Source organism: Sapajus apella, unplaced genomic scaffold (assembly GCF_009761245.1).
Source record: "Sapajus apella isolate SASKATOON/1434 unplaced genomic scaffold, GSC_monkey_1.0 scaffold17, whole genome shotgun sequence".
NCBI classification, from domain to species: Eukaryota; Metazoa; Chordata; class Mammalia; order Primates; family Cebidae; genus Sapajus; species Sapajus apella.
In genome coordinates, this window is record NW_022436957.1 from 16,767,700 (window position 1) to 16,778,524 (window position 10,825).

A 10,825-nucleotide genomic window follows, 5' to 3' on the forward strand; every position below is an offset into this window, starting at 1 on the left:
AAACTGTGGTACATGTACATTATGAAATACTATGCAGCCATAAAAAGAATGAGAATACACCTGACAAAGGTCTAATGTCTAGTATCTATCAGTATCTTAAACAAATTTACAAGAAAAAAAAATCTTCACTAGAAAGTGGGCAAAGGACATAAAAAGACACTTTACAGAAGAAGACATAGATGTTGCCAACAAACATATGAAAAAAAGCTCAATATCACTGATGATTAGAGAAATGCAAATCAAAACCACAATGAGGTACCATCTCATACCAGTCAGAATGGCTATACTAAAAAGCCTAAAAATAACATGCTGGCAATGTTGTGGAGAAAAGAGTACACTTATATACTGCTGGTGAGAGTGTAAATTAGTTCAACCATTGTGGAAGGCAGTGTAGTAATTCCTCAAGGAGTTAAAAACAGAAGTACATTCGATCCAGAAATCCCATTACTGGGTATATGTCTAAGGGGATATAAGTCATTCTGTCATAAAGATACGTGCCTACAAATGTTCATTGCACCACTATTCACAATAGTAAAGACATGAAACCCACATAAATGTCCATCAATGAAAGACTGAATAAAGAAACTGTGGTACATGTACACCATGGAATACTATACAGTCATAGAAAGAATAAGATCGTGTCTTTTGTAGGAACGTGAATGGAGCTGAGGTCATTATCCTTAGCAAACTAATGCAGGAACAGAAAACCAAATACTGCATGTTCTCACTTATAAGTAGGAGCTAAATTATGAGAACTCATGGACACAAAGAGGGGAATGCAGACACTGGGGCCTACTTGTGGATGGAGGTTGGGAGGAGGGAGAGGATCCAAAAAAACTAACCATTGGGTACTAGACTTAGTGCCTGGGAGATGAAATAATCTGTACAAAACACCCCCATGACATGAGTTTACTTATATAAGAAACCTGCGCGGGTACCTCTGAACTTAAAAGTTAAAACAAACAAACAAACAAAAAAGAGAAATCAAGCTTTAATCTTGTTTGGTCTTTCAGGTTTTATCTAACAAAGAGGCTCTTCCTTCACTGATGTTAAGGATAGATAGTAACAGAAAGGCTGGTTTTTGATAGAATCCTAGAAATTTCCTTTCTTGCCATTGAACCTAATAAGAGCCATAAACTCTCCTGTTTACTGTAATAATATTAACAGTGACCAAAAGAGAGGAAGTGGGGCCATAAGTAAAAACAGCAGCAGCTAATGCTACTGCCACTAATCCTAGAAGGAAGCAGAGCCTTTCTTTAGCCCTTCCCATCTCTCCTTTTGTTTTCCTCAAGGACTCAGACTCAGCCCTACTTGAAGCAAAATCCACTTGGCTTTAAACTCAGCAAATCGAGACTAAATATCTAAGATGTTATGAGTCTCAGAGGTATTCACTTCTTAATATTTCCTTCATTCTCTGTTTGTTTATAATTTAGAGACTGCTAACTTAACTTCAGAAAGAGTACTTAAGATGCAATATTTTAATAAAGAACTCTTGGAGAGAGGAGGTGGAGCAAGGTGGCCAAATACAAGTCTTCAACAATTGTCCTCCTCACAGAAATACCAAATTGAACAACTATCCATATAAAAAAGCATCTTCATAAGAACCAAAAATCAGACAAGTGATTACAATGCCTGATTCTAACTTCATATCACAAAAAGGGGCACTGAAGAGAGTAGAAAAGACAGTCTTGAATTGTTCATGGGATCGCTCCCTTACTTCCTGGCAGTGAACTCATGACACAGAGAATCTGTACACTTGGGGGAGAGAAAATACAGCGATTGTGGGAATTTGCATTGGCACTCAGTGCTGCTCTGTCACAGCAGAAACCAACACTGGGCAGAATTCAGCAGGCTCCCATGGAAGGAGCAGTTGGACAAGCCCTAGCCAGAGGGGATTTCTCAACCCAGCAGTTGGAACATGAGTTCCAGCATGCCTTACCACCACAGGATAAAGTGCTCTGGGGTCCTAAAAACGCAGTCTGGGCAACAAGAACTACAATTCTTGGGGAAGTCCGGGTGCTGTGCAGGGCTCAGAGACAGTGAACTTGAGGGGCATGTGACCTAGTGAGACATGAGCCAGGGTGGCCGAGGAAGTGCTTGCACCAGTCTCCCCCAACCCTAGGCAGCAGAGCTCACAGTTCCTTCCTATACTTCTGGAAAGGAGAGGGAAGAGTAAAGAGAACTTTATCTTGCAACTTGGATACCAGCTCAGCCACAGTAAGACAGGGTACCAGGCAGAGTTGTAAGGCCTTCATTCCAGGCCCTAGCTCTCAGATGATATTTCTAGATACAACCTAGGCAAGAAGGCAACCCACTAACTTGAAGGGAAGAGCTCAGTCCTGGTAGGATTTATCATCTGCTGAATAAAGAGGCTTTGGGCTATGAAAAATGGGGAGCAATACCCAGGCAGAACTCATTATGGGCCTTGGGTGAGAGTCAGAGCCATGCTGATTCTCAGGTGAGACCAGTGGTGATGGCCACAGGGGTGCTTGTGTTACCCCTCCCTGAGTTACATGCAGTTCATTACAGAGAGGGAGAGAGAGAGAGAGAGAGAGAGAGAGAGAGAGAGAGAGAGAGAGACTCTGGGACAAAGAGGAGAGAACCATCAAGAGCTCATGAAATTTATTCACTATCATGAGAACAGCATGGGAAAACCCTACCCCATGATTCAGTTACCTCCCACCAGGTCCCTCCTGTAACACATGGGAATTCAAGATGAGATTTGGGTGGGGATGCAGCCAAACTATATCAAGTACTAAGTTCTAACATGTAAATTTTTGGGGGGCACCAACATTAAGACCATAGCATTACCCAAAGCAATCTCTTGATTCAATGCAATCCCTATCAAAATCCAAATGGCATTTTTGCAGAAATAAAAATAACCATCCTAAAATTCATATGGAACCACAATGAACCCTGAATACCCAAAACAGTCTTGAGCAAGATGAACAAAGCTGGAGCCCTCATACTTCCTGACTTCAAAACACGTTGCAAACCTGCAATAGCCAAAATAAAACAGTACTTACATAAAGAAAAGCATATAGAACAGTGGAACAGAATAGAGAACTCAGAAATAAACCCATGCATACACAGTCAACTAATTTTTAGCAAGGGTGCCAAACTACACAATGAGGAAAAGATAGTCCTTTCAAGAAATGGTGCTGGGAAAACTCAATATCGCATACAGAAGAATGAAATTGGACCCTTATCTATACAAAAAGTCAACTCCAAATGGATAAAGAGCTAAACATAAGACCTGAAGCTATAAAATTATTAGAGGAAAACATAAGGGGAAATCTTCATAACATTGATCTTGGCAATAATTTATTGAATATGACACCAAAAGCACAGACATCAAAAGCAAAAATAGGCAAGTGGGACTACATTAAACTAAAGACTGTGCACAGCAAAGGAAAAAAGCAGCAGAATAAAAATACAGCCTACAGAATGAGAGAGAATATTTGCAAACCTTCTATTTGATAAGTGGTTAATATCCAAAATACATAGGTCCTATGACTCAATAAAAACAAAATAATAATCCAATTAAACAACAGGAAAATGACTTGATTAGACATTTCTCCACAGAATACATAAAAACAGGCAATAGGTATATAGCCTGTTCTATAACTCAATAGCTATAAAACAACAACCTAATTAAACAATAGGCAAATTTCTTGATTAGATGTTTCTCCAAAGAAGATATACAAATTGCCAGCACGAAAATATGAAATTATTCTCAGCATCACTAATTATCTGGGAAATGCAAATCAAAACCACAATGATATATAACCTCATGCCTTTTAGGACAGCCATTATTAAAAAATAAATAAATGATCCCTGAAAATAATAAGTTTTGGTGAAAATGTGAAGAAATTGGAACCCTTGTGCACTATTGGTGGGAATGTAAAATAGTGTATCCATTATAGAAAACACTATGGAGCTTCCTCAAAATGTTAAAAATAGAACTACTATATGATTCGGCAATCCCATTCCTGAGTTTTTAACCAAAACAATTGAAAATAGGCTCTTGAAGAGATATTATATTTATACTCACATGTTCATTATAGCGTTATTCACAATAGTCAAGAGTTGGAAGTAACATAAATGTCCATCAATGAATGAATGAAGAAAATATGGCGTGTACATATAATGGAATATTGTTCAGCCTTAAAAAGAAGGAAATCCTGTCATGTTCTACATCGTGGATTAATCTTGAGGAGATTTATGCAAAGTAAAATTAGTCACAGAAGGAAAAATGCTGTATGATTCAAGTTATAGGAGGTACTTAAAGTAGATAAACTCATAGAAGCAGAAAGTAAAACAGTGGTTGTCAGGAGCTGTTGGGAGAGATGGGGAGTATTGTCAAAGGGTAGAGTTTAGTCATGCAAGATGAAAAAGTTCTAGAGATCTATGGGACAGCAATGTGTATGTATTTAAAAGTACTGTATGTACACTTAAAATTTTAAGAGGGCAGATCTAATATCATATGATTTTTACCACAATAAAAAATACCTCTCAACATTGTAGTACTAAGTTAACAAAATTGTTTATAGAAGAATTTCATACAGACATATTGGCTTGCCATCTTTATTGATGTGAACAAAAAGGGAATAATATAATATTTTTCTCCCACCATAGAATAAAGCCAACTCACACTGATTGAACATCTACTGCTATCTTGTTTACAAGTTGTCTTATTGAGTTCTCTAAAGGAATCCTTCAAAATCAATATTATTCATGCATTTATTGATTCACTTAACATATATTTTTTGAGTCTTTGTTATTTGCATGTCACTGTTTAAGGCACTGGAAATACAGCAGTGTACAAGACAAACAACTTGATTTCCTGAAGGTTACATTCTGGTGAAGGAGACAGAAAGTAGATAGTTACACAATTTTTATAAATAGATATAAAAGTATGATGTAATATGAAGTAAAATAATACAATGTGATACAACATAATGTTAAGTGATTGAAAGTGTTATGACAAATTATAAAACAGGTTTATAAAATAGGATCAGGAGCTATTTTTGAGAGAAAGGTCAGAGAAGGCTACTCTGAGGAGATAACATTTGCATAAATCTGAATTAAGTAAAAGAAAAAGCCGTAAAATATCTGAGGAAAGAGCATTTCTGGCAGAGAGAACAGCAAAGCAAATGCCAAGAAGTAGGAGCATATTTGATAGACTTAAATAATGGTGAGGACGCCAGTGTGGCTGAAGTCCAGAGGAGGAAAGAAAACATCAGGGAAATGGAGGCTTTCATTTTTCATCTAGCACAGTGGCCAAGCTAGTATAGCAGCAGGTTGTTCAATTTGAAAACCCATGCCCATTCTATTACACTAAATCATTTGTTCTAAGAGCCTGTTCTATCCTCATTGGGATGAAACAAAAAACACTGAAAAACATGTTTCTGGAAGTATTTCAGATAGCTATGCTGTCCTCCCATCCCCATTTTTTCACCCTGTCCAAGGAAAAAAAGGACAAAGACTTGTGGCAAATTGATGACTATTTATTATTGTTGTTTTCAAGAACAATTTTATTATTATTGTTAAGGGGACTTTATGATTAATGATATAAATGCAGCCTTAATTTACAAATAAAATAATAATAATAATGAAGAACCAATACCCCCTTTGACTTTAAATTTACTTCTAAATAAAAACCAAGAGTATTTTCTATCCTTATTTCTGGTATCCCAATACGGAGTGAAGGACACCCTTAGCCTAGTCATGTATCATCCACTATCTTCAACAAAGACTGAAAACAGAAATTGTCTCCAAATTTTAGATTTTAAAAGGATTAGAAATATGTATCAAAATATCACACGTACTTCCAAAATATGTACAACTATGATATATACATTAAAAAATAATTAATTAATTTTAAAAAGAAAGAATTAGGAAAAGGTGACACCCACTAGCTAGTGCTTTTTCGCTGCTACAAAATTGATGAGAATGTTTTGCTATCTTCTTTGAGACTCATTATTCACACACACAAAAATGTCATCTGGAGTTAAGGGCAAGGTTTTTAACATTTCTTAACCACCTCAAGATATATATTAATAAAAATAGAATATTCATATTGATTTTAAAAGGCTTCATATACATTATTGCATTTACATAATAAATATACTAAAGTTCCTTGGTATTTCCTGAGAGTACTATTGAAGACTTTAAGAATTTAGTGACTCCTTGATAAAGTAAATTTTTGAAGAAACAGATTAGAAAATTAATTTTTATGACCAACAGTAGATTTCTACTTTTTGAAATAAATGTTTTAATGAAGTTCAGGATCTTAGGGTAAAACTAATCAAAGAATAACTTTTGAGTCATTGGTGATCCATGCTGAGAAAAAAATTTTAAAATATTTGTGTATTCAAAAAACATCAAGATATCTAAAGACTTTTACAATATATAGATTTCCTTAATGAAAACAAGAAATATTTTTATGTTATTTATTTTTTCATTTTTAAAATTTTCAAAATTGTTTTCAAATTTTTGTATGGGTACATATTAGGTGAATATACATATGGAGTACATGGGATATTTTGATACAAGCATGCAATATGAAATAAGTACAGCATAGTGAATGGGGTATCCATTCCCTCAAGTGTTTATCCTTTGAGTTACAAACAATCCAATTATATTATTTCATTTATTTTAGAAAATACAATTAAGTTATTATTGGCTATAGTTGCCCTATTGTGATATCAAATAATAGGTCTTATTCATTCTTTCTATTTTTTTAAGCATATCACCATAGGAATGTAAAAACTATATTTACTATAGTAATTATATAATTATCAAAACAATTGAAAAATTAAAACAAAAGAGTTCATTTTATTAAGGTATGTGTATACATTTTGGAAATAAAATGATAAACACATTTTAAAACGTTATATCTATTATGGTGAGTATAACATAATCAAAAAGAACTATCTTAAAAAGTGGCCTAGCCTACTTCATTGGCACAAATTCTTAAACTCCTCTGTTACAATGTTATTTAAAGCTAAATTGAAGGCAATAAATGAATTTACTGTCAATGAAATTGTCAATATGTTTGTTGAAAGCAGTCAAGTTTGTAAAATCTACACTTTAATCTACACTTAACTCAGTTCTCAATTCAAGTTTCATACAAGAGTATCTGATTGGTGGAGCACAAGTCACATTCCAAATCCTAGCTGCAAGGGAGTTTTTCAATCTTTGAAGTACAGAAACCCACAATAGAAAAAAGTTGGAATAGAAGAATGAGCCACTCCTTAGCATCTCCTACAGTACACCAACAAGCTTAAGCAGTTGCTGAAAGCCTTTCTTTGGCCTCTAAAGGACTAGGAGAAGCACAACTTCAGATTGAGGCTTATAATTAATGGAAGGTACCATAAATTGAAGGAAAAGTATTGATTATGAACCTCAGAACATGTAACATGAAAATCATTTCCTTAGCCAGGAGCAGTGGCTTATGCCTGTAATCCCAGCACTTTGGGAGGCCGAGGCAGGCGAATCACAAGGTCAGGAGTTCAAAACCAGCTTGGCCAACATGGTGAAACCCTGTCTCTACTAAAACTACAAAAATTAGCTGGGTATTGTGATGTGTGCCTGTAATCCCAGCTACTCAGGAGGCTGAGGCAGGAAAATTGCTTGAACCTGGGAGGCAGAGGTTGCAGTGAGTTGAGATCACACCACTGCACTCCAGCCTGGGTGACAGAGTGAGACTCTGTCTCACAAGAAAAAAAAAAAAGAAAGAAAAAAAGAAGATAATTTCCTTAAAGATATTAAATATAAGATTCTTCATGAATGTTATTTCTCTAAACAGTGAAGTCTCTCCATCCATTTGTTTTTTATCAGGTTTATTGAGGTAATTTAACAAAGAAAAAGTGTGTGTGTGTGTGTGTGTGTGTGTGTGTGTGTGTGTGTGTGTATACATATATATATTTAAGTTGTACAGTGTGATTTTAAATTATTTACTTTTTAAATTTATAAAAATGTTACATATTTATGGTGTACAACATGATGCTTTGATCTATGTATACATTGTGGAATAGCCAAATTACGATAATTAACATATCCATTATCTCACGTATTTATGTGCTGTGAGATCTCTCTTAGCAATTTTCAAAAATATAATAACTCATTTTAAACTATAGTCATGCTGTTGTAGAATAAATCTCTTCAAGTTATTCCTCCTGTCTAACTGAAATTTTGTATCCTTTGACCAATATCTTCCCAACCTCCCCTGGCCCAGCTCTTGGTAACCACTATTCTACTCTTTGCTTCTATGAATTTGACTGTTTTAGATTCCACATATAAGGAAGATCATGAAATATTTGCCTTTCCATGCTGGCTTATCTCACTTAGCATAATGTCCTCCATGTTCACACATGTTGTCACAAATGACAGGATTTATTCTCTTTAAATGTTGAATAATATTTCATGTTTGTGTATAGATCATATTTTCTTCATTCATTCACTGATTAGCACTTAGTTTGATTCTGTATCTTGGCTATTCTGAATAATGCTGCAATGAACATGGAGGGGTTAATATATCTCTTTGACATACTGTTTTCTTTGGATAAGTAACAAGTAGTGGGATTGCTGGATCATATGGTGGTTCCATTTTTTTTCTTTTTAGGAACCACCATACTGTTCCCCATAATGGCAGTGGCTGTACTAATTTACATTCCCAGCAACAGTGTACAAGGATTTTCTTTTCTCCACATCCTTGCCAGCACTTGTTACCTTTCATATTCTTGAAAATAGCCATTCTATTAGGTATGAAATGATATTTCATCATGCTTGTAATTTGTATTTTCCTGATGATTACTGATGCTGAGCACCATGTAGCTGGTACTTTTCTCCTCTTAGACACTTCCCTGAGGCCAACATCTAAGAAAAGCAATTTAGCCTACTGGAAGATGAGCACCCATGTGGAGGGTGAGAGGCCAGCAATAACCACCAGACATATGGCTGAGGCCATCTCAGATCCTATAGCTAAATGCCATTTCAGGAGTTAGCTCAAGCAAGACTAGCAGGACCACTCAATGGGTTCATGAAAAAATTAAAAAAATTAAAAAAGATTTTCATTACTCACCCTCTTAATTTGCTTTTAAGATAAGATCCACACTCATTAATCTGGTTTCTGAGGTTTATCATGACATAATTCCTTATAATATGGATCCCAAAATCTCTACTAGGAGTCTGGATTCTAAGTATGGTCATTGGAAATGCTTGCTCATTTTCCTTAAGGAAGGATTAGAAAACATGAAAAGCTATTTAGGCTGCTGTTATCACTTGTGTAATTACAAAATTTAACAGCTGCCAGTGTGCAAACCAGCTGCCAATGTGCAGAATCCGAAAAAGGGATCCTATCACACACAGAATGTATTTAACTAAAGAATTAGGAAAGAACTGTGGTGGGGTATGTAGGGCAGTTTTCATAATTATATACTTGGCCAGAATCCATGCCTGCTATAACACCACACACACACACACACACACACACACACACACATACACACACACGCGCACACAGACACACACACACACACACAGACACACACACACACACAGGGGCGGGGGGGGAGAGAGAGAGAGACTTTATTTTTCCACATAGAGAAGCTTTCCTTCCCAGTGAATTGATTTTTGTTTAAAGATTGTCTTAGAAAATGTCCCTAATCTAACTTCTTGGAAAGCAGATCACAACATAAAAGTTCTGTAACTGCTATTCTCTGCCCCCATAAAACATTTTAAACATCCTTTTAGACAATCATGTTTCCTTGCTGAGCTTTCGTTTTTATACTATATGAAAGTATGTCCCATCTGAAAAGGAAGAGAAGAGGTACCCTGAAGAACAGCAAAAGGCCTCATGGGCTGTTGGGTAATATTGCCTTCTCCTGTTTCTTCTCATGCAGTTAAGTTCATATACAGATCAGTTAAGTTCATATTCAGATGTATGATAGCTGTATACTACTTCTTGCTTTGGGGCTATTGTTGGGAATAGTTTATTAAATGATGAGGGAATTGGAAACAAATACTATAACATGGATTCTCTCAAATTTGCCTCCCTCTCTCTTCTTAGTAATCAAGATCCATCAGGAAATTTAGGAGTTTTTCAGAAGATGGATTTATATGGAAAAGCCTGAGGAATGAATGAAGTGTTTTATATTTCCTATAGTATTTTTGTTTATTTCCTCAGCTTTGTCTCTAGCCCCTTCTTCTTCCTCAAATCCCTGTTTTAGCTTACCTGAACTTCTAGTCCACCTACTGCATTGTACTCTATTGCTTCTTATGTGACCTCAAGAGAAGTGTCATGAATTGGATCAAGACAGCTTGTAGTCATAGACAAAACCTCAACATTGGTTTAAGTTCATCTTGCCACCTATTACACGCCTGCATCTCAGTTTCTGAAAATAATTGGTAATAGGGTATGCCAGTGGGCTCATTTTAAATTTATGACCATGAGCCACACATGGACCTTCAGTGCTGCTGGACAGTCTTACTACACTTCCCTAAGGTCAAACAATTCTCCCATTGTCTAAGAAGACTATATCATCCAATTGCCTCCTGCTTCAAAATCCTAACACCTTTTCCCTATTCCTCATTTAGCTGATGACCTGACTTATTTCACTGAAAAATCAATCAGATTTTGTTCTAACTTCTATATCCTTCACTATCACATCTTCCACCCTCATTGCATCCACACCCATATACTCTCCATTCCCTCCAGTTATAAAAGACCAACTGTCTGGTTCCTATTTAAGGCCAACTGCCCCCTTTGTGTATTGTCACCCATACATTTCTCACCACCTCAAAACAATGCTCTATAATG